Raw genomic sequence first — 24,913 nt, forward strand, 5'->3', positions numbered from 1 at the left:
GGGAAGAAGTGCCCTCCAGAATGCAATGGCAGTCCTCAAACTTGTTACCCCATTAACCTCATTGATTGAACTACCTAATGTCATCGTGGCCCCCCAAATTCATCATCCTGTTGTCAACTTTCTGGTGGTGAGGCCTTCCCCACATAGCTAGACTGGGCCTTAGACAACAGACATAGGGTCCTTGTCAGCCTATACCCAAGGATGCAACATATAAAGGAGAAGATTTGAAATCAGATCCTGAGTTTTAATCCTAATTTGGCAGCTTGCTACCTGAGAGACCTTAAACAAATTCCTTCCACTTCCTGAACCTGTTTCAGCTTCTGTAAAATGACAAGGAAAGACTCAGTAACCTCAGAGGGCCCTTCCAGCTCTAGATCAAGTTGCTATTCCCTTCCTTTCCTTGTGTCTCAGTTTCCTCCTCTGTAAAATAGGGAGTATCTTTCAGGTTTAAGTCTAGAACATTATGTATGTGACCTTGGACAAGTCACCTTAATTAATGGAATCGATAGAGTGTTGGACCTGGAGTCAGGAAGTCCTGAGTTTAGATCCTACCTCAGACACTTAGTAGCCATATAAATTTCAGCACATTTCTTAACTTCTCTCAGTTTTCTCATCTATAAGATAGATATAATCATAGATCCTACCTCATGGGGTTATTATCATCACCATAATTATTGTTAAAATTATTTTTCTTCTCTGTAAAATGAGGGGGTTGTGATCACTGACCTCTGAGGGACCTTCCAGCTCTAGGATCCTGTCTATAACCTTGGGTTCCCATGCCCCCCCCCCCCACCCTTCTCATCCAGGTTAGAGTAAGCCACCCTTTCAGCTCTCAAATCTCTGATCCTTCCCAGTTTGGCAAGGCCTAGCATATGTGGCACTCTCTTGATCTAGCCTTGGAGAAGGCCAGTGGACAGCAGAGGATAACTCCAGTAGAGGTCTCCAAAAAGTGTAAACCAAATTAGGAATATGAATCTTCATTTCCTAATGTACTTGCTTTGAAAGTTTGAGTTTCCATAGTGGTCAGAAACAGACTATTGCATTTGCAGATTGGTAAAGTTATTAAGTACTAGCTGAGAGAAATTTAGAACTGGGGTCATGGGAAAGTCCTACCATAGCTACAGATATTTTGCCTCAGTTTCCCGTTGTTGATGTTTACTTTGGGGTCCTGAGGTTGAGCTAAATTAGCTAAATGGGAACTGTTATTATTTGGGAAGGGGAACTGCTGAGCAACGAAACTTCCTTTACAATTCGGGCAATACCAATTTGCAACTTAGGGTCTTAAAGAGTTTTACCAGGACACTGGGAGAGAAGGGGGGTGGGGGAAGTGGGGAGATAGAATACAACCAGTATGTGGCAGACAGGACTCAAATCCAGGCCTTCCTAAAAATGGTTCTCTATCTACTAGCCTTTCTCTCTTACTTTCCTCAAAATCTTTTCTTCGATATGGTCCAACTTCTTATCTCATCATTGAATCAACACTTCCCTCTTTGAAGTTACCTCATCCTTCTTGATTCCTCTACCTATGATCTTGGACACTGTTGATTACCCTCTTATACATGATCCTGTCTTCTCTCTGCGTTTTTGTGGCTTTATTATGCCTTGGTTCTCTTCTTATTTACCTGACCGGTCTCCTCAGTCTCCTTTGCTGAATCTCCATCTAATTCACACCCCAAAACAGTGGGTGTTCCCCAGAGCTCTGTCCTGGGCCCTCTTTTCTTCTCCTTTTATACTGTTTCTCATGGTGATGACATCAGTTTCCTTGGATTCAATTATCATCTCTATGTAGATAGTTTTCAAATCTAATTTTTCATCCTTCTCTGCTGAGTCTGGAATCTCCAGCCACCTGGTTGGATATCTCAGATCTGATGACCCATAAACATCTTAAATTCATCATGTCCAAAAACCAAACACATTGTCTCATCCCTTCCACCAATCTCTCCTACTTCAAACTTCCTATTATTGTCAAGAGTACTGCCATATTCCTGGGCTTTTAACCAAGGTATCACTCCTGATTCCTCACTCTCTCTCACCCCTATATCCAATCTGTTACTAAATCCCATCAATTCTACCTTCACAATATTTTTCTCTTTTCTCCATAGGGCAGGCCTCCCACCTGGACTGTCATCCTCCCCAGCCTGCTCCCATTCCCCACCTTCTCAGTCTCCTATATATTATATTACTCCCCCATTAGAACTCTGCCATTCAGTGACACTGGCCTCCGGACCATTCCTCACACTGGACAGTCCATCTCTTGACTGGGCCTTTCCCCTGACTATTCCCTGGGCTTATAATGTGCTCCCTATTCTTTGGCTTCTGGATTCCCTCAAGTCCCTGCTAAATCCTTCTTTCTGTGGGAAGACTTCCTCAATCTCTCTTAGTTCTATTGCTTTCCTTCTATTGATTATCTTCAATTTGTCATATAGATATCTGTATATTATACAACTATATATGTATAAAATACATATGTATGTATTATATATCTATATCTAGATAGATATAAGGTATCTAATTTATATGTAGTTTGCATGTTTAGAGTGAGTTCCTCTAGAACAGGAACTGTCTTGTGCCTTTCTTTGCATCCCTAGTACGTAGTAGGTTGACTGATAACTAAATGTTGACTAATAACCTCGATACTTCTCTTGATACTTAAAGAAACAAAAATCCACATGGCAAAGTTCTCAGTAATACCATTATTTATTCATTTGTTTTGTGAGTTCTACTTTGTTTGATTGCTTGTTTTTAAAGGCTACAATAGTCCAGGTCTCCATGGATGGCCTCTAAGTCTCTTTAGAGTGGGAAAGGACACACCTGGAACACATTTTCTGAAATCACAACTGAGGTCAGATTATCCTCCACCCAGTAGAAAAGCTAATAGCAAAAGAGAGGAGGCAGTGGGAAGCCAGCAGGTGTCCTCTCTTCTTCCAGATATCCTGGAGGGTCATCTGGATTGGGAATCCCTTTCCATAAGATTATTTCTATCCTTTCCCTTCTTACCCCCCCCCCCCACTTCCACCTGCTCTGTTTCTTCAGCTGTGAGGCCACTTGACTCAGAGAATACCCAGCAGCCTTTGGGGAGTCATTGTCTATGGAAGATAACATCTGCTGGAGTAGACTGTCAACTGATGTGACAAGGTCCAGCTGCTAACTTCCTGGAAGGTGCTTATCTTAGCCCACAGCAGCAAATGGCAGCCTGGAGACCAACCTGCTCCTTTTTCTTTTCTTTTTCTTTTCCTTTTTTAAGAACAAAAGGAAAGTGAGGTATTATATTATTACAGTTTTTGTTCAATCCTGTCAATTCTGTTCCAAATAGTTTTACTATTTGTCTAGTGTGGGCGTTAACTCTCAGGAAATGTTTGTTAAGTGGGGAGAAAATTGCATTTATCCATATAGTCTTTCTGAGGGATTTAACCATTTTGTCATCATCTTCATTCCTAATTAAATTCCCTTCTTTTATTGGAAGCCTTCCCCAACCCCTCTTAATTCTAATTTCTTCCCTCTGCTAATCATTTCCTAGTTATCTTGTCTATAACTTTGTTTAGATTTGTTTGCACATGGTCTTCCCCATTAGATTGTTAACATCTCAAGAGCAAAGATTGTCTTTTGCTTCCTTTTGTATCCCCAGGACTGACCCAGCAGTAGGGGCTTTAGCCAATGTTTATTGATTGACTGAACTCCTTCAGACTGATTGATCCAGGTTGTTATCATTCCCCTTTCCCCTCCCCAGTTTCCTGCATTTGGGGGACAGCAGAATAACACTAAATGAGATGGCTTTCGTTTTCAGATCCATGCAGCCTCACATCAGAAGGGTGAGAGGGCAAAAGAGATCTGAAGCTTTCTAGGGAGCAACAGGGAGATTTCAAGGAGTTATCATCTAATTTCATGGGGGTAATCCTCTTCCCTCTCACGGATAACTATGTCTTATAACAAAAGATAAAAAAGAGAGGGGAAAAAATTGAGTAAAATTAATCAACACATCAAAGATATCTAAACTGTTTCTTACCCATAGCCCTCCACTTCTGCAAAGAAGGGAGAGAAGGGTATTCCCATAAGATTTACAGAACCCAATTTGGTCAATACTATTTCCTAGCATTCAGTTTCACTTGTTTGGTCCTTGTCCTTTCCATTGACATTCTTGTAGTTATTGTGTATATTTCTTTGCTGGTCCTGCTGACTTCACTCTGCATCAGTTTATATAAATCTCTCAATGCTTCTCAATTTTTTATAGTCATTATTTTTTAGAGCTCAATAATAGTTCATTACATTATGGATTATAATTTGTTTAGCCATTCCTCCAAAAGAGTAAGTCTTAACATCCTCTAGGTTACTACCTTATTTATATACACTGTCTTATTGTTGAAATAAAGAAGTACTAGTTTCTAGAGGGTACATTGGATAGAATGCAGAACTTGGAATAAGGAAGACTTGAGTTCAGATCCTGCCTCACACAATTAGCTGTGTTGACCTTGAGCAAGTCACTTAGTCTTTGTTTGCCTGAGTTTCCTCATTTGTAAAATGTAGATAATAAGAGCACTTCCTCCCAGAATAATGTAAGGATACAATGAAATAATATTTATAAAATACTTTGCAAACCTTAAGCTCCTATTTTTCCATTGATTGATTGGGGGAGGGGGGATTTTATTTATTTATATTTCCAGTTTTAAGTAATGATACTTTTCAACAATCATTTTTTTTTAAATATTTTATTTATTTTGAATTTTACAATTTCCCCCTTAATCTTGCTTCCCTCCCCCACCCCCCACAAAAGGCAGTCTGTTAGTTTTTACATTATTTCCATGGCATACATTGATCTAAGTTGACTGTGATGAGAGAGAAATCATATCCTTAAGGAAGAAACATAAAGTATAAGAGATAGCAAAATTACATAATAAGATAACTTTTTTTAAATTAAAGGTAATAGTCTTTGGTCTTTGTTCAAACTCCACAGTTCTTTATCTGGATACAGATGGCATTCTCCATCTCAGATACCCCAAAATTGTGCCTGATTGTTGCACTGATGGAATGAGCAAGTTCATCAAGGTTGATCATCACCCCCATGTTGGTGTTAGGGTGTACAATGTTTTTCTGGTTCTGCTCATCTTGCTCAGCATCAGTTCATGCAAATTCCTCCAGGCTTCCCTGAATTTCTATCCCTCCTGGTTTCTAATTAAACAATAGTGTTCCATGACATACATATACCACAATTTGTTCAGCCATTCCACAACTCATGGACATTCACTCAATTTCCAATTCTTTGCCACCACAGACAGGGCTGCTATGAATATTTTTGTACGTGATGTTTTTACCCTTTTTCATCATCTCTATTGCTGAATCAAAGGGTATACACATTTTTGTTGCCCTTTGGGTGTAATTCCAAGTTGCTGTACAGAAAGGTTGGATGAATTCACAGCTCCACCAACAATGCATTAGTGTCCCAGATTTCCCATACCCCTTCCAAAATTGATCATTGTTCTTTCTGGTCATATTGGCCAATCTGAGAGGTATGAAGTGCTACCTCAAAGATGCTTTAATTTGCATTTCTCTAATATTTAGTGATTTAGACCAATTTTTCATATGACTATGGATTGCTTTGATTTCCTCATCTGTAAATTGCCTCTGCATATCCCTTGACCATTTGTCAATTGGGGAATGGCTTGTCTTTTTAAAAGTTTGACTCAGTTCTCTTTATATTTTAGAAATGAGTCCTTTGTCAGAAACATTAGTTGTAAAGATTGTTTTCCCAATTTACTACATTTCTTTTGATCTTGGTTGCAGTGGTTTTGACTGTGCAAAAGCTTTTTAATTTAATGTAGTCAAAATTATCTAGTTTATTTTTAATGATGTTCTCCATCTCTTCCTTGATCATAAACTGCTTCCCTTTCCATAGATCTGACAGGTAAACTACTCCTTGATCTCCCAGTTTGCTTATAATATTGTTTTTTATGTCTAAATCCTGTATCCATTTTGATCTTACCTTGGTATAGAGTGTGAGGTGTTGGTCTAATCCAAGTTTCTTCCATACTAACTTCCAGTTTTCCCAACAGTTTTTATTGAAGAGAGAGTTTTTATCCCAGTAGCTGGACTCTTTGGGTAACAATCATTTTTTGAGGTTTTGAGTTTTACATTTTTCCCCTTCTTCCCTTCTCCCCCCCTTTCCCCTGACAGAAAGCAATCTAATATAGGTTGTACATGTATAACCATGCTAAACATAGATCCATATCAATCATGTTGTAAAAGAAGAATCAAATCAAAACAGAAAAAATATTAGAGAGAAAAAATAACATAATACCTTAGACAAATTTTAAAAATTGGATATTGTAAACTTTGATCTTCATTCAAACTCCACAGTTCCTTCTTTGGATATGGATGGTATTTTCTGTTATAAATCTTTTAGAATTGTCTTATTATTGTACTACCGAAATGAACAAGTGCATCAAAGCTGATCATCACCTAAAGTTGTTAGTAATATGGATGATGACCTTTTGGCTCTGTTAAGCTCCTATTTTACTGCTAGCATTATTATTATTATTATTTCTTCACTCCTGGGAAGGGGGTTATTTATAAAGAATGTAAAAAAAAGTAAAGATATATTCAAATAAATGCTAAAGTATGATAGTGCTTTAAATCTCTCCATTACAACTTATTTATACCCAAGGAAGAATTCCACTGTACCCACAGAATATGATATCATCAAATATGAATAGGAACAATATATTTTGTTATTTTTAGGGGGTTTTTTGCAAGACAAATGGGGTTAAGTGGCTTGCCCAAGGCCACACAGCTAGGTAATTATTAACTGTCTGAGACCGGATTTGAACCCAGGGCCAGTGCTTTATCCACTACGCCACCTAGCCACCCCTAAATAGGAACAATATAGACCTTGACTCTTATTGAGTCTTGCTAGACTGTTAATCTTGGTATAGTAAATTAGGAGCTGGCCTAGGAATTGGGAGACCTGGATTCAAGTCCCAATTCTTATTCATATTGACCATATGATATTGTGCAAATCATCTTTTTTTAAAATTTATTTAAGGCAATGGAGTTAAGTAACCTGCTAGGCAGTTGTTAAGTGTCTGAAGCAACCTCAGGTCTTCCTGACTCCAGGGCCAGTGCTCTATCCACTGCGCCACCTAGCTGACCACCTAACTTCTTAGTGTCCTAGGTCAATGATGTCCAACTCAGATCGAAATAGGGGCCACTAAACTCAATCTAAGGATTCCTGTGGGCTGCTTCTTGACTTAGAAGACCATGAAAGAATGTTATCTGTGTTTTTTTGTATTTTTATTTATTTGGTTAAATATTGCCCAGTTACATTTTAATCTGGTACTGGATGAACTTGGGAGTGTTCTGATGCCATGAGCTTAACACCTCTGCTCTAGGCAACTAAGACCAGAAGTTGCAGAGAAGATGCCAACCTATCTTGGTAGAAGGAATTCCCTGTCCAGAAAATTGTTTTTGACATAATGAATAGAAATGTCTCCTGTACAGACAAGAGATTTTTAGGACATTAGTCAAGACCTTATTCTAGATGGTTGATGAATCTAATACATTTACATAATAATAGCTTCAAGTTTGGAGGCAAATCTCTGTGACCCCATCACTATCTGTGTGACCTTAGAAAGTATTTTTTTCCTTTTCTTTGTTTTCTTTTTTTTGGGGGGGGAATGGTGTTAAGTGACTTGCCCAAGGTCACACAGATAGTAGGTATCAAGTGTTTGAGTTCAGATTTGAACTCAGGTCCTCTGGACTCCAGAGACAGTCCTCTATCCACTATGCCACCTAGCTACCTCTCAAAAGTATTTTTTTTTCAATTCAGAGCTTTTACTTAAAAATCTTTTAACACATCAATACTAATTCACCAAGTATATATAATAGGTATTCGAGTAAGTATATATAGAAGCATTTCAGAGCAATGCAAAATATTTTTTGGAGGGGGAAAAAAAGCTATAGACATGGGGAATCAGGAAAGATCCTGTGCAGAGGGAAGTCCCCAAGACTGAGGTGAGGAGGAATGTTTTAATCCATGGCAGGAGAATCATAAAGGGTTTAGAGATAGACTATTGTATAGGGGAAACCTAAGAAGCCAGCTTAAGGGAAAGTAATTTAACTTTCCTGGGTCTTACTTTCCTTTACTGACCAGTTTAGGGTTTTGATTAGATAACACCAAAGATCCCTTCTGATTTCAAATCTATGAGTTATGAAGAACCATCCATAAGCTAGAAAGTGCTTTTAAATTTGGGTGAAGCATTGCTCTTTTTGGTCGCTAGATGGCGCTGATGTAAATGCATAAGAAGTAAGGATCAAAATGTGATTTTCTAGAAAGATCTCAACTTGTGATGGGATGGGCCCTTTATAACTAGTTTTCAATAACCCAACAAGCATTTATTACACATACATTATGTGCCATATATCACATAACTTGTTTGAGCTTTCTGTTGAGGAGAGGCTGAGGTGGATAGAGTGCTAGCATCAGATTTAGGAAGAAGAAACCTGGTTCTTCCTCTTGACATCTGTATGACCTTGGCTTTTCTAGGCTATGATTTCCTTATCTGCAAAAGTTGGGCCAGGTTGTTTCTCAAGTCTCTCCCAGCTAGGTGAAAAGCTCTAAAAGAATAAAGGTTGTATGAGGTCTGTGTGAATCTTTTGGCTCTAAAAAGAGCTTTAAAAAAAGAGCAGTATAGTTCAGTGGAATGAGCAATACATTGGGAATCAGAGGCCCTGAGGCCAGCACCTTGACTTACTATGTTTGTGACCTTGAGCAAGTCACTTCCCCTCTATGGGCCTCAGTTTCTCCCTTTATAAAATGCAGGGGTTGGAATAGAGGACTTTTTAGGACCTTTCCCGTCTAGATCTAGGATTCTTTTTTTTTTTTGCTATATCTTTTATTTTGAGTTTTACAAATTTTCCCCTAATCTTACTTCTCTCCCCCCACCCCCCATAGAAGCGATTTGCCATTCTTTACTTTGTTTCCATGGTATACGTTGTAGATCTGGAATTCTAAGTGTGACTCTGCACAAATGACTTCTCCTCCCTGGGCTTTGATTTCCCCCTCTGTAAAATGAGAGTTTGGACTTCAGTATGGTAGTGTTCTGAACTAGGGGCAGTAGTTTTAGGTAGCCTATTTGAGGTGTGCAGTTTTCAGGATCCATCATCCAGGAGCCCCTTAGCTTCTAGCAGCTGACTTTGAAGAGATAGTCACTCTCAATTCTGAAGCTAGAAGTGGCCAGTGTATCTTGGGTAACATGTGAATACTTTCCATCTTCCCCATGCTGTTGTTTCTGTTTCCTAACCACAGTCAGGGAGGAAAGTGGACCCAGGGCCTATCCAGCCCAGCTGGAGATGGTCCAAGCAATCATTACAATAGTCATAGGCCTTGCTTTTGGGATCCCAAGCTTCTTTGTCTTCCTCTTGGCCCCTCCCCAGCCACCTCTGCTGTGGAGGGAAGAGCCTGAGGCTTGAAGTGCGCATGCTCCTGTGCCTGCCTTTGGCAGCCTCTCCGGAAGCTAGGGGAAGAAAACAGTTCAGGGTGGGCCCTGGAGAGAGGAGGAGGAGAATACAGTACCTGCTTGGTAGTTAGTGTCAGAGGCTTCCAAAGGATCGTCCCATCCATACCAACCAACCCCTCCTGGGCCTCTCACCAGTGCCTGGACTTCCTAGGTCCTTTGGTGGATACCTGCTTTTCAAATCAGAACATCTGACCCCTGAGAACCAAGCAACCTCTAGTGGAATTCAGTCTCTAAAGAGGTAGCATTGACATAGTGGAATGTGGAAGGCCTGGGTCCAAAGGATTTCGAGTTGGAAGGGGCCTAGTGTGACCCCTTCATTTGCTAGATAAGGATACTGAGGTCCTGGGAATATAAGTGACTTGCCCAAGGACACACACACATTGGATCCTAGATCTAAAACTGTAAGGGACATCAGAAGCCATTTAACCCAACCCCCACATTTCCAGTTGTCTCTCCCAGAGTCACATAGCTGTAAGTGTCCAAGTAGGAATTTGAAGCCAGGTCTTCATGACTCCAGGTTCAGTGTCCTATCCATGATGCTGTTCTGCTTCTAATCCTAGTTGCGTGGCCTAGGGCAAAAACCTTGGTTTCCTGTCAAATAAAAAGATTGGAATAAAGTAGCCTCTGCCCTCCTTTCCAGGTTTAAATCTTAGAAGTGAGGTCAGTTTGGGGCTGGGGATATTTTTTGGTGGGGAAAGGGTAGCACAAAGGGGGTTAATAGAGTAGAACACCACCCTGGCCCCCATAGAACGCCAAAGGAGATATTCCTGGCAGTTAGCACTAAGTCACTAAGTGTCTGAGCACTGGGAATGCTGGGAGGCAGCAAGAGGTGATGAAAACAGTGGTTGCAGTATGCCAGGACCAGACTTGGCCTGCTCCTAAGGTTTGTCTAAAATCAGCTGTGGTCACCCATATTGGGTCACAGAGTTTCATATGATAAAAGTGAAAGGTGCATCATCTCATTGCTTTACTGACTTAGAGGATATGAAAACTGGGCTAAAAGAGAGTCAAGAGGTCAGTGAGTCTAAGCCCACATTTTACAGAGTGAGAAAATGAGACAGATAGTGTTTTGTTTTTTTAAGTAGCTTGCACAAGGTCACATTGCTAAGAAGTGTCTGAGGTTGAATTTGAACCCAGGCCTTCCTGACTCCAAGTCCAGGGCTCTATCTATTATAACATTAAGATTCACAAGCTAAATGCAGTCAAACTCAATGTTTGAACTGAGGACAAAACATGAAGGCCTGAAGGCACTGTTCCAAGTGGTGCCACTGACTGAATACAAAGCAAATTCTTTGTGAATCAGAAAGGAACAAAGGGCCTAGTGTGTTATGAATGGGGATGCCCAGCCTGGCCCAGTGTAGACTGGATGCAGCTCCTGGCTCAGCTTGCTGAATGAATAATCCCTCTCTTTGGGGTATAGTGTCTTGCCATCTATAAATTGCTTCAAATACACTATCTCATTTTTAACCTTGCCAAAATCCCATGAGGTGGATGGGGAGGAACTCTTCTCCCCAGTTTACAGATGAGTAGGCTGCTACCTAGGACCACTTAACCACTCCTGGTGAATGGCTAATGGAGTTGGGGCTAGAATACAGGCTGCCTCTTTCCCAGCCTGCCCTTCTTTCCTCTCAGTCCTACATTAGCCTCAATGCTTCTGCTCTCAGAGGGACTTAGCCAGCCAGTCATTCCCCTGGAAATGCTTCTTGCAAAGGCAAGGTCTTCCTTGGCCTTCTTTGCCAGCCTCAGAGCTTCTCTCCACTCTGTCTGACTGGCCCTCAGACATCACTCAGGTGACCTACCGTGCTCACACTTCAACTCCTTCCTCCTCTTGATCTTAAGACCAAAGATTTTTGCTTTACCTTTGAAGCCCCAGTACTTGCCACAGTGATTGGCACATAGTAGGCATTTAATAAATGATCCCTGATTGATTGACACCTCATTTCTGTTGATAGCATCACCACAGTCCCAGGTACTCATGGGTAAAACTGTCTCTTTTACCTGCCACCTCTTAGGCTCTGCTGGGTGGCACCTATTTTTCTTTTTTAGTTTTTTGCAAGGCAAATGGGGTTAAGTGGCTTGCCCAAGGCCACACAGCTAGGTAATTATTAAATGTCTGAGACCGGATTTGAATCCAGGTATTCCTGACTCCAAGGCCGGTGCTTTATCCACTACGCCACCTAGCCGCCCCCAGCACCTGACTATCTGAAGCCAGTTTCCCCACCTTTCATCACTTTGTATTTCTGCTGCATAATTGACCAAGTTCAGAAGATCAGAGGATCCTAGATCTCAAGCTGAGAGAAATCTCATAGAACTAAATTGTGTCCAACACCTGCATTTTACAGATTAGGAAACCGAGGCCCAGGGCAGGAAAGTGACTTACCCAAGGTCACACGCATTGGATCCTAGATCTAGAACTGGAAGTTATCTTAGAAGCCAGATGGTCCAGAGAAGGAAACTGAGGCTTGGGGGTGGGAAAGTAACTCACCCAGTGTTACACATAGGCTCCTAGATCTAAAGCTGGAAGGGACCTCAGAGACTGTCAAGTCTAACCCACTCATTTTACAGAGGGGGAAGCCTAGGCCCAGGTAGGGAAAGAGTCCTGCCCAAGGGCACACAGCTGGGGTCCCAAAGCAGGATTTGAAGCCAGTGCCTTCTTTGTTCAGTCCCACAAAGATTACAATCCATGCAGTGACTTTATTAGGCCATTAAAAGGTATTCATTCGTGTTCATTTCTTCATCCATTTCATGAGCATTGGTTATTTTTTAAAAACGCCATCTTTTCAACAACTAGAGTTAAAACATTTACATCTTTTTTTGTCCACTACGCTAAAGCTAGATTTTTTCTTGGGTTTTGGGGGAATAAACCTATGAATTCATTTGTGTGTGGCAACTCTCAGGAAAGTCCATCCCCCAATTCAAATTGGCATTTGCTTGGCCACTTTTCTTAGACCATGTCTCTACAGTTTACAAAGTACCGCATTTGATTTTCCCAGAAACCTTGTCACAGCATCTTCCCCCTATACCCTCTTCCTACCTTCCTCCTGACTTCGGAGGGCACTCCGAAGCAGCCTTTCAGTGACCAAGGCTGCAAACCTAAGTGTCAGCCTTGACTCCTCTCATAGCCAATCAATTGTCAATTCCTGCCTTTTTGAACTCCCTAACCTTTTTCTAATATGCCCCCTTCTCTCCTCTGACTCTACCTCCCTCCTTGTGTAGAACCTCTTCAGGTCTTGCCTAGTCTAATATAATAGCTTGTTGGGGATTGAAGGAAGAGGGGAGTCTTGTCTGCCTCAAATCTCTCCCCACTCTACCCTCCACTCAGCTGTCAAATTAACCTTATAATTCTCAAGTCTAACCAGGTCATCCTCTCTACCTTTAATAAACTTCAGTAGCTCACTATCATTTTAGAAATAAATTTTAAAATCTTATATATAACTTGTAAAGTCCCCCACAACCTAGCCCCCCCCGACATTCCTGCTTTTCCACCTTCTTTCCCTCCATTTATTCAGAGATCCAGAGTCCCTTGTTCCAGCACAACATTCTCCATTTCCTGACTCCAGCCATTTGTCCTGGCCATTGCCCATGCTTGGAACTCTGTTTCCTCATCTTCACTTCTTGGCTTCCTTCAAGCTAGAATCCCAGCTTCTTCAGGAAGCCTTTCCCAGGACTTTCCACCTAGACTACCTCCAGTTTCTTCTGTCTAGAGTTTGTTTTTACATGTGTTTTCCCTATGAAACTGTGAGCTCCTTCAGAGCTGAGACTGTCTTTTGCCTTTTTTGGTTTCTCCAGGAGTTAGCACAATGCCTGATAAATTACTTGGTACTTAATCAGTGCCTATTGACATCAGCATGGCAAGTATTATTTTCTCCATTTGACAGATGAGCAGACTGAGTCTCAGAGAAGTCAACTTGTAGGTCCCTTGATGGTAAAGGTGTGCATTGGAAGTCCTGTGGTGGCTATCTTTTGTCATTCTAATGTTCTACTTTCTAGACTGATACCCTCTTGCCCCCAAATGCCCCATATTTGACCACCTTAGTGCCTTCATTCAATCTGGTTAATGCTTTAACCTGTTGAAATCCTACCAATAGTAGCCTAGATGCCTCTTCCCCCCAGGAAGGTTTCCCTGAATCTCCCATCCCTTCTTTGAATTCCCATCAGAGGGGTTTTTCTTGAACCACTTAGCACATTCTACCTCATGGTAGGCTTGTTTGTATACATTTTTTATTTAGTGCCATTTCTAGACCAATAGTGGTAGTAGAAGACAGGCTCTGATTGTCTGGTGGTGCTCCATTTATCTTGTAAAACTGTTATGACTGGCAAACTACTACCATGTCTGTCATCTCCTGCTCCCAGAGCCCAAAGGAGCCAGCAGGATGTTTCCAGCTGAGCTAACCACAGAAATAGAAAGTGCATTGGGTGGGTGGGGGGAACAATGACCTGAAAGTTCAGAGAATCCTCCTTCTGGAGTTGACTCCAGTTGAGTCCAATCCCCTCCTGTTACAGAGGGAAAAACTAAGGCCTGGAGAGCTAAAGAGCTGGTGTGAGATCACCCATAGGTATGCCTAAGCCTAGAGTTGACAGGGCCCCTCAGAGGCAATGGAGTTCAATCCTTTCCTGTTACGGTGAGAGAAACTGAGACCCCATGGAGGGGAAAGGGACCAAGGTCATGCAAGGATATAGAACAAAGGAAAAAAACCAAGGCCAGGGTGGTAAGGCAGCTTGCTCAGGGGCAGATAAGTGAGTATCACAGGTGGGAATTGAGGGCAGATTGTCTTGATTCTAGAAGCAGGGATATTATGTGGCCTTCCAGAGTGCATGGGTGGGAACTGGCAACTGAGTGCTGGAGGACTTTCCAAATTGAATTCCTCTGCCAGCAGGGGCCTGCTTTTGGCCAGGAGCTAGTTACCAAGACTGTCTAAGTCGAGTTAGAACAGAGCACCATTCTGGGAAGCCCTTGCTGTGTTGGCAGCCACACAGTAGAAGGCTGTGTTGGCAGCTTCAGGATGGGGCCCCCCGGATGGGAGGAGGAGCACAGACCCCCCCCAACCACTGCTTCAGCACCCCAAAGCCTGTGACCAGCAGAGGCCCAGAGTGGAGCCGAGAGGGAGTGACCTCAGCTCAATGAGCCAGAGCAAGTTCCAATTTGGAAGGGCCTTGGCCAGGGGAGGGTAAACAGAGCCCCTAGTTTTCAGCCCCACTGAAACTCTTAGGGCCGCCAAAGACTATTTTTCTTTCTTTAAAAGGAAATAGCTCTATCCATTTTCTTTTCACACAAATCCCAAGTCAAGCCCTAAGCTTGGAGCAAATGGAATGGCTTTTTTTTCTGCCCAATCCTTCTCCTTCTCTTCGGCCACGAAAGCAGCAGTGAAAGCTAGTGATCACATTGATAGATGACCAAGGCGAACACTTCGCAGATGGCAATTCATCCTTTCGTGTTGGACACTTGACTCGAGATAGCCCATCGAATGAGCTTGGCCCAGGAAAGTCCCAGCTGTACAAATTCTCTGAGTTTAGGAATGGGATTTATCATCTGTGGCGTCTTCATTTCTTGCTGGTATTTTCATCTCAGTTCATGTTTGGGCTCCTGGTACGCGACACAATTGTTGAATGAGACATCAGCAACAAGCTCCATAGAAACAACGCCAACGTGGTCCTTCTTCACGTCAGTGTGCTTTTTTAATCCCTAGTCCAACTTCTGTGCAAACTTCCCAGAATTCCAAGGGGGGTAATCTTGTTTCCTTGTCCAGACTCCCTCTTCTTGCTCTGATTTGACATCAAGGAGCTTCTATTCTTATTTAGAACCATGGTTTCAAATTGTGTAGTTGATACTATCTTGCCTCCTTGGAGTCTAGAGAACAGCTTTCAATTTGGTTATGCAGCCCTGTGCTCTCATGAGGGAGAGAGAGAGAGAGACAGAGACGAGACAGAGACAGAGAACAGAAAAATAGAGATATAGAAAGGAGGCAGAGACACTGAAAGAATAGAGACAGCAATAAACAGGAGAGACAAAGAAACATAAACAGGAGAGAGTAGCACTGAGGCACACAGAGACAGAGAGCCATAAGACATAGAGATATAGAACAGATACAGAATCAGAGAGCTACAGTCAGAGAGAGAGAGCGAGAGAGAGAGAGAGAGAGCGAGCAGCTCTGAGACCGGCAGGGTAATGGAGAAACAGGGCAACCTTGAACCCAAAACTGAGTTTCTAAAAGGAAGCCCACACTTCCTTTTCTCTACATAGAAGCTTTGTCATTGGGAAAGAAAGGAAAGGTGCTTTCAGGCAAGCTGTTCCTGAGGGATGGGGGACTGACCTCTTGGCTCAGTAGATCAAGGACAATTGGAACCACAATAGAATACTCCTGTTCATCAGCAAAGCAAATACGCCTTTGTAAAAAAGGAAAAAAATAAACAAGCCTCCAGGCTGGGTCTCCATCATGGCAGAACCACTTCTTCCTTCCTGTAGCCTGAGGATCACAGAATTACTGTAGGAAAGCACGCTCTCATTTTTTGTCCTTGTTTTTCTAGAATTCCTGGGATATAGTAAAGTATGGAGATAGGAGATGGAGGATCATGTGTAAGAAATGGAGAAGGTCAGCATGACTGGATCATAGAGTATATTTTGGAGGTCAGTGATGATGATGATGTCTGTCTTTCCTTCTGGAAGAAGACCATGACATCATGGAGAGGTGATGCTGTGACAAGCACATGAATTGTATTTCAGTGAGGGGGTGCTGTGCTAAGTCCCCAGCCTCACTTTCTCCTCCAGTCATCTGGGTCCAGTGGCCAGATAGGAATCAGGACACTGGAGATGCCCCTGGATGGGAGGCAGTCTGAGTGAAATGACTTGCCAAAGGTCACACAGCTTGTTAGTGTCAAATGTCTGAGGCTGGATTCAGTCTCCCATCCTTTTGACTCCAAGGCCAATGCTCTGTCCACTGTGCCACCTAGATGCCCCCTGGGGGTCAATAAGGCTACAAAGGTAGATTGGGATCAGATTGTGAAGGGTTTTAAAAGCTAAACAGAGGCGATGATGTTTGGTCCTCAAGGAAATAGAAAGTTACTGGAGTTATTAAGTAGGGAGATAAAATGCTGAGATCATTGGCAGCAGAGTGGAGGCAGGGAGACCCATGAGAAATCCAAGAGTAGTCTTGGTAAGAGGTGATGTGGGCCTCTGAAGGGGCACTGACTGGAGGCAGGGGACCTGATTTGAAATCCTAGTTCAGTCATTACTGCTTATGTGACTTTGAGCAAATTACTTCTCTCCAGTCCTCAGTTTTCTCTTATAAAATGAACTAGATGACTTTTTTGAGGTCCTTTCTGGTCATGGATGCTCTGTGACCTTGGGCAATTCCCTTCCCCTTCCTGGGCCTTGGTTTCCACCTCTGTAAAACGAGGGGGCTGGACTAGTGGTCTCCAAGATCTGTTCTGTGAGCCTATGAAGAAGGCATGGTTGCAGTGGGGACACATATGATATCCCCAAAGGAGAAGAAGCAGCATCACATCAAACATGACATTAGTCAGGACCCCTAAAGATCTCTTCTCATAACAACACAAACTTGTCTGCAACAATCTTCCAATCCATGTTGTTTTGGCTTCTCACAGCTTCAGCTGGCCCTCATCAGTAAGCACTGCCAGCAAGGCAACAAGCTGCATCATTTGAAATTTCCCCTAGATGGATGCCATCCTTCCTGTAGGTCTACAGTCACCCCCATTTCTCAGCCCAGGGAAAGGAAGCAACAGGCCAAGATTGAGGGAGATCCCAAGGGTCAAAGTGTTCCCTCAGTTGATTTTTCTCTACGATATTGTATAATGCTAGCTAGCTGAAAAGTTAAAGGGCACCTACTCCAAATGCTGGGGGTGTCAGGATCTCTCTTTACTATTTATCTCTCCCATTCTCTACCTTTTGGGGAGCATGGGACCAGACCTCTGATTTCACAGATCTAAAGAATTCTTGATGAGGAAATGCCACCCACCAATATAGAAAACACCCAGGTTGCTCTGCAACCTACAAGTCTTTGAGAGCATCTAAGGCTCTCTGAAAAGGTTGTTGACTTGCCCAGGGTAACACAGTCAGTCTCTGTCAAAGGCAGGATTTGAACCAAACTTTAAGGACAGATTACTGTCCACTGTGCTTCTGTACTTTCTGTCTACTTGCCACTAAATTATTTTTGCTGGCCAGATTCCTAGAGGATTTAGGATTGGCAGTCATGCCCCTTTCCCTCAGATTTCATCCAAATTGACAGGTGTCAGTGGGGAGCTGGCAGACCCCCTTTACAAGGCAAGTTCACTGTCTTTTCTGCTGTTCCTCCCAAGCCTTTAAATCTACAAATTGGTTGTTCAAGATACAAGCCTGGAAAGCCCCCAAAGACCCCCAATTTTAATAGATAGGACCTGGCAAGGCAAGTCATCGACAGTTCTGTTGGGCCCCATGCAAGCCTCATTCAGAAAACTGAGCATTTTGTATTGTTTCTTCCCTTCTGGGTCTTCTTCTCAATATTTTGGCTACTCAACTCCAAATCGTCCCTGTGCCAAGGTGAAAGTCTGCCAGTAACTGGGAAGCCGCACCTGCTCATTTTGGTGATGCTCCCTCCCCACTGCCAGCAGCCCGAACCCCCTTTGCCCCTACTTCTGGCTGTTGTGGTGGCCAGAAGGCTCTGATACAGAATTTGAACTCGGGTCTTCCTGACTCCAATTCCAGAGCTCTATCTAACCTGCCACCTTGCTGTTCCTAGACTAATAGCTGACATATACACAGTGCTGCCACTCAAACGATTCCAGTAACTCTACCAAGAAAACCCCCACTAGAGTCAGAGAGCTGGACACAACTGAAAAATGACTCCATAACAACAGCAGCTTTAGAATTTGCGAGGGGTTTTACAAACATTCTCTCAATTTATCCTCACATCAAGCCTGCGATCTGATGGCAAGAGTGTGATGGATAAGATTCTTGGCTTGAAATCAGAAAGACCTGGGTTTAAATTCTGCCTCAAGCACTTACTAGCTGTATAACCCTGGAGAACGTCACTTAACCTAGCCTCAGTCTCCTCATCTGAAAAATGGGAGTAATAGTATCATATCTGTCCCAGGGCTATTAAGAAAGCCAAATGAAAGAATCAATGTGCACTTTATAGTGCACTTATAGTGCTTTGCACTATAACAGTATTAGATCTGTTGTGTTCTGCATTGCTCTTATGTGTTCCCCACCCACCCCCATGTCGGAAAGGAGCTTTCTTTCTCTCCTTCATATCCTTCTGCTGTATCCTTCTTGTGCTCTGATCCTATTTCCCCTGTCGGATGATACCAACTCACATTTGTGTTATACTTTGAGTAGTTTCCTCACAATAACCCTGTGAGGCAGGTAGTGCTAAGATTTGCCCTCCTTTGACAGATGAGGAAACTGAAGCATAGGATAGTTAAGTGACTTGCCAGTAGTCCCATAGCCAATTTGTGTCAGCATAGGGATTTGAACCCAGGTCTTCTTTCCACTACACCATGCTGCCTTGCTTCTTTGGATACTATGCCCCCTGAGGGGAGGGACCAAATCTTATCTTTTTATCTCTCCCACTGTCTAGCTTAAAGCTGGCACTTAATAGTTGTTGAATGTTTGGAATATGATCTGTGTTCCCTTTGCATTCCAATCCTCCCATCCCCAAGGAGCAGCAGTTGTATTGGGATATCTGGGGCCCCTCATAGTTCCTAGATGTTGTTGAAGTATGACTAATTCTGGGAAGCATAGCGTGCAGCTGGCGGGAATGCCTCCCCTGCTGAGGAGGGAACCAACACTGCTTACTTAGAGCAACCAAGACAAGTTTTTGCCAGCTGAGAATAACACAATTCTTTGGGGTCTAATTGGAGCCAAAAAAACAAACAAACCAGAGCTCATGTGTTTCACGTGACAAGGGAAAGGCGCCTTTACTCCCAGCTAATAAGTAGGGTTGGCATTGGTGGCTTGATTTTTCAGAATTTGCCTGCAAGTGAAAAGCCTTAATTCCTCATGGGCATTCATCCATACTCACCAGTCAAAGACTCAGTGAATCTGTTTTCTCCTGCATTTGAAGTTCCCTCCAAAGATGGAGATTGCAGCCTATCCATGCTTGCCCATTTATGTGACTCTTGTCTGTGTCTACCAACACATTTGGCAAAGGAAGGCTGCCTAACATTTGGAAGGCCTTCCTCACATTCTCCTGACATGCAGAGGATACAAGTGGACCACCAAAGCTATTAACAGGTCATCCCTTGCCCACATGTAGCCCACTTTTCTTATATATTTTTCTTCAGACATCTCATTCCAGCCTACACACACACATACACATACATCTTTCCATTGCCCTTGTGGGAGATTCATTTTCGCTTCCCAGAATGTCTCACAACCAGATAAGCAGCAATGGTAGATTGTTGGAGCTGTTTGGAAGTGCCCTATTAAACTGCATTTGAACCACGGGTAACCAATAGCACCAGATCTAGAAGAGACCTTACAGTTCATCAATTCCAACCTCTTCATTTTACAGAGGAAGAAAGTGAGGCCTAGGGAAGAATCCTATATCTAGAACTGAAAGAGATCTCATAGTCCATGCAGTCCATTCTCTGATTTTGCAGAGGGGTTAACTGAGGTCCAGAGAAAGGAAGTGACTTGTTCAAGATTACATAGCTAATGATTCCAAAAAGCTTCAAATTCGGGTCTTCCTGACTCTAATTTCAGCATTTTTACCACTGCATTACAGTTTCCAGCAGATGCCAGTAAACATGTGGTCCAAACTAGGTTAAAATATAATTTGAAAACATTTAACCAAAGTAAAAATAAAATACAACATAGTTAAATGTTATTTTGTAGTTTTCTAAGTCAGTATCAGCCCATAGGGATCTGTTTCTATTTGGATTTGATGCCATTGTACTATATAATGCTGCCTTCCTATAGAATGCCTTGATCTTCAAGGTTTGTCCCAACATGAGATTTCTGGTTGAATGCCTAGTGGGGAAGGAGACCTTGCCCTGAAGTGCATAACAGACCAAATAATGATAAAAGATGCAGTAAGGTATAGTAAATTACTTTTTCCACCCCCAAATTGCACAAAAAGACAGCCAAGAGTTCACAGAAATAGGAAAAGCCACCCCACTCCCAGCAAAGTGCCAGTCAGACTAGCGACAGGACATATGCAACCTGCTGAGTTCTGAGTTTGGAGACAGTAGGAATGGAGGGCTTCCCCAAGAACCAGGATAAAGAAATGAACAGCGAACAGCCTTAAAGATCTTGCTCTCTGAACCTCAGAGACCCAAGAGGCAGGGGTTCAGTCAAAAAACCTAGGAGACCCACAAGAAGACCAAGGAAGGCTGATCACCCCCATCCAGAAGTGGAGCTGATCACAACCCATCCAGATGGCAGAGCCTGACCCAGGCTCAAAGTTCTACTTGAAGAACTAAGGTTGGAGAGATGAGTAAATCAAAGACCAATGGGTATAAAAAAATTATTGCAAATCAGGGCAGCTAGGTGGCGCAGTGGATAAAGCACTGGCCCCAGAGTCATGAGGACTAGAGTTCAAATATGTGACCTCAGACGCTTAAAGTTGCCTAGCTGAGTGACCTTGAGCAAGTCACTTAACCCCATTGCTTTAAATAAAAAAAAAAGTATTGCAAATCTAACTCCACACAGCTACAAGTAGAGACAGGAGATTTTCTTTGACTACATTGAATACCTAGAAGAAATAAAGCATGAAATTTAAAAAAAAATAAAAGTAACTGAGGAGAAAATTGGAAGGAGAATGAGTAGCTTAAAAAAAGAGTATGGTAAATCTTAGCCAAGAAATAGATGCCCTGAGAACTAGACTAGACTAAACAGGAATCAATGGCTCTATGAAAACAGTGAGAAATAGAAGAATAAACTAAAGATGGAAAAAACAGTAGAAAATGTAAACTATCTGATACCAAAAACAACTAATTTGGAAACAAATCAGAAAGAGAATTTAAGAATCATTGAACTCATTGAAAACCATGATCCCCCCCCCCAAAAAAAAAAACTGGAAACCATGTTTCAAGAAATCATAAATGAAAACAGCTCAGATTAGTTAGAACAAAAAGTCAAAGTAAAGATAGGAAAAATCTACCAGTCACTTCCTGAAAGGGAAAGTCCCAGGAATATTATAGCCAAAATGCAGAATGTCCATATCAAACAAACATCTAGAAAGAAGCAATTCAAGTACAAAGGAACTAAAACCAGGCTCACACAAGACCTGGCAGCTTCTATTATAAATGAGATCTTGGAATGTAGTATTCTGAAAGGCAAAAAAGAGATGGGCTTGCAATCAAGAATAACTTATCCTACAAAGTGGAGGATAATCCTAAAGGGAGAAAAATTGATGTTAAAGAGAATAGAACTATTGAAAGGAGCTATAGGATAATGTAGTACTATTGGGCAGCTAAGTGGTATTGTAGTGAGTAGTTTTTTCTTCCTCTCCCCCTTCCCTCTCTCCTCCCATGACACTGAGTAATCTGATAGATGAAGTAACAAGAATTCTGATGGGAGTGAAGAAACAAGTGAACTAAAGATATTAAGGAAGTTAAGAAAAACAGAGTCCTAGTGATAGAGTGGGAAGGGAGGGGAAGAGATTCAAAGTGTTTAAAGAGAACAGGAAGGATAAGAGGATAAATACATGAGGATAGAAAAGAAGAAAAAAAGGAGTAGAATTTGCTGTTTCTCATAATTTGGGTATGTGAGAAGGCAAATATACAGATATGAGCAAAATTCAGAGAATGGCTGAAAAACTTGGTATGTGAATGTAAGTGAATATAAGAAATGATTAAAGAGACAATTTGAAAGAGTCCTGAGTAGTTTGAATGGAAAAGAGTGAGATGAGCAGAACCAGGAGGATAGTTTCTACAAAACCATCAACATTATGAAGATAAATAACTTTGACTTAAGAATTGTGATCAATACAATGACCAGCTGTGTCTCTGCAAAATCAGTGATGAAGTGTGTTACCCACCTCCTCACAGACAATGGATAGACATAAAGTGCAGGGACAATACTGTGTTACAAGCAGTTTTTTCTCTTGATTTGTAATTGGGAGGAGGGGTATGACCAGAGTGGAGAGAAAAGGACTACCACTTGTGATGCCATAAAAAGTTATTGTAATATTCTTTAAAACGCACAGAAGTAGGGGCAGCTAGATGGCGCAGTGGATAGAGCACAGGCCCTGAAATCAGGAGGACCTGAGTTCAAATCCAGCCATAGACACTTCAAAGTTACCTAGCTGTGTGACCGTGGGCAAGTCACTTAACCCCACTGCCCTCCAAAAACCAAAAATAAATAAATGCATAGAGGAGAACAGAAGGATGTTCAGAAAGAAATACAGACAAGCAAGAACAGTTTTAAAAGTAGTATGTAGAATTTCTTATATACTTCTTTTAAAAAGGAAAATGATATGAAATAGAGATTCAGTTTCATAAAGAATCCTCTTTTGCATTCTTCTGGGTATGAGAGAGGAATGCCCCTTTTTGGTATTTAAGTTTGGAATTTTGTGCGTGTATAACCTTCTATTTTAAGTAGTATTTTATTTTCTCAATTACATGTAAAGTCAATTTTAAACATTCATTTTAAAAAAATTTTGAATTCTGATTTTTTCTCCCTCCCTCTCTCCTTCCCCTAAATGGTAAGCAATCTGATATAGCTTATATATGTGTAATCATGTAAAACATACTTCCATATTAGTCATGTTATAAAAGAAGAAACAGACCAAAAGGAAAAACTCACTAAAAAATAAAGTAAAAAAGAGTGTGCTTTGATCTGCATTCAGACTCCATGGTTCTTTCTCTGAACGTGGATAGCATTTTCTATCATGGTCTTGTCTTGAATCACTGTATTGAAGAGAAGAACTAAATCATTCATAATAGATCATCACACAATGTTGTTATTAATGTGTATAATGTTCTGGTTCTCCTCATTTCACTTTGCATCAGTTCATGCAAGTTTTTCCAGATTTTTTTGAAATTTGTCAGTTCATCATTTCTTATTACATAATTGTACTCCACGTTCATATACCACAATTTGTTCAGCCATTCCCTAATTAATGGGCATCCTCTCAATTTACAATTCTTTGCCACTCTCGTAGAGCTGTTATAAATATTTCTGAACATGTGGGACTTTCCCCTTTCTCATAATCTCTTTGGGATACAGACCTAGTAGTATCCTTGGATCAAAGGGTATGCACAGTTTGATGGCTCTTTGGCATTGTTCCAAATTGCTCTCCAGAAAGGTTGGATCAGTTCACAACTCCACTAACAATGCATTAGTGTCCCATTTTCCCCATATCCCCTCCAACATCATTGATACTTTTTAGTCATATTGGTCAATCTGACAGTTGTGAGGTAGTAGCTTAGTTGTTTTGATTTGCATTCTCTAATCTAAGCACTTTTTCATATGACTATAAATAACTTTGATTTCTTTATCTGAAAACTGTCTTGGGGGGGGCGAGGAGGTCAGGGGAGACATGCCCTCTACTTACCCTAGTGACGGAAGTCGCTAGTGAGCAACAAATAGAAGGATCAACAAGCATTTATTAAGCACCTATTATGCCCAGGCATCATTCTAGGTACTAGGATAAAAGTACAAAAAAATTTAAAGTGTCCCTACTTAAAAGGAGCCGACATTCCCCTACTATATCTCCTTCCCTAAAATGGTATGGAGTAGGTGTTTGGAAACCAGCCTTGGAGTTGATGATAACCTCAATTCAGCTTTTGTTTGTGAGCCAGATTGGCTGTATGATCCTGGATAAGTCACTTAACTTCTCAGGGTCCCTGGCAGCTCTCTACTACCATAAGTTGCTCAAAAAGTTTAGATCTGCTTTGGTATTTCACCATCTGGAAATCACTGGGTCAGTCCCTATTCCTATGTGTCCTTATTTACTGTAGTCAAGTCAGTCGATGTTGCCTTGAGACTTATGTGAGGAAGAATGAAGAAGCAAAAATGTGTCCGTTTTGGTGTCCTAGCACTGCTTTATCATAGCAATGGCTGACTGTTTGGCTTTTCAGCATTATTGTTCTATCATTAGAATTCCATTGCAGTGCCCTAAGAAGTCAGATTTTTCTTGGAGTTAGGGAATAAAAATCACAGAACCTCAAAAGTGGAAGGGACCTTGGATACTGTCTAGACCACCCCATTCCTTTTTTTTTCCCTCACCATTCTTCAAAGCAGGATATGAGACCTAAAAAGCTGAAGTGATTGGGCCAAGTTCACAAAAAGATCGGTGGCAGAACCTGAGCCAGAACTCTGGGTTCTCAACTCCCCATCCAATTTTTTTTTACTAGCCCTTACTTCCCAATCCAGCACAATCTGAATAAATGGATGGAACAAAAACACTTATTAAATACTGACTTGGACCAAGCACCGTGCTTAGGGCTGAGTATAAAAATAGAAA

General features: G+C 41.7%; 1 protein-coding gene across 2 annotated transcripts in view; it reads left to right on the plus strand.

The window, feature by feature from the left end:
* SLC25A43 (solute carrier family 25 member 43) overlaps window positions 1-24,913 on the plus strand; it is a 69,615-nt gene that overhangs the window by 19,540 nt on the left and 25,162 nt on the right. The window lies entirely within an intron of this gene.

This window comes from Macrotis lagotis, chromosome X, assembly GCF_037893015.1.
Source record: "Macrotis lagotis isolate mMagLag1 chromosome X, bilby.v1.9.chrom.fasta, whole genome shotgun sequence".
Lineage (NCBI taxonomy): Eukaryota > Metazoa > Chordata > Mammalia > Peramelemorphia > Peramelidae > Macrotis > Macrotis lagotis.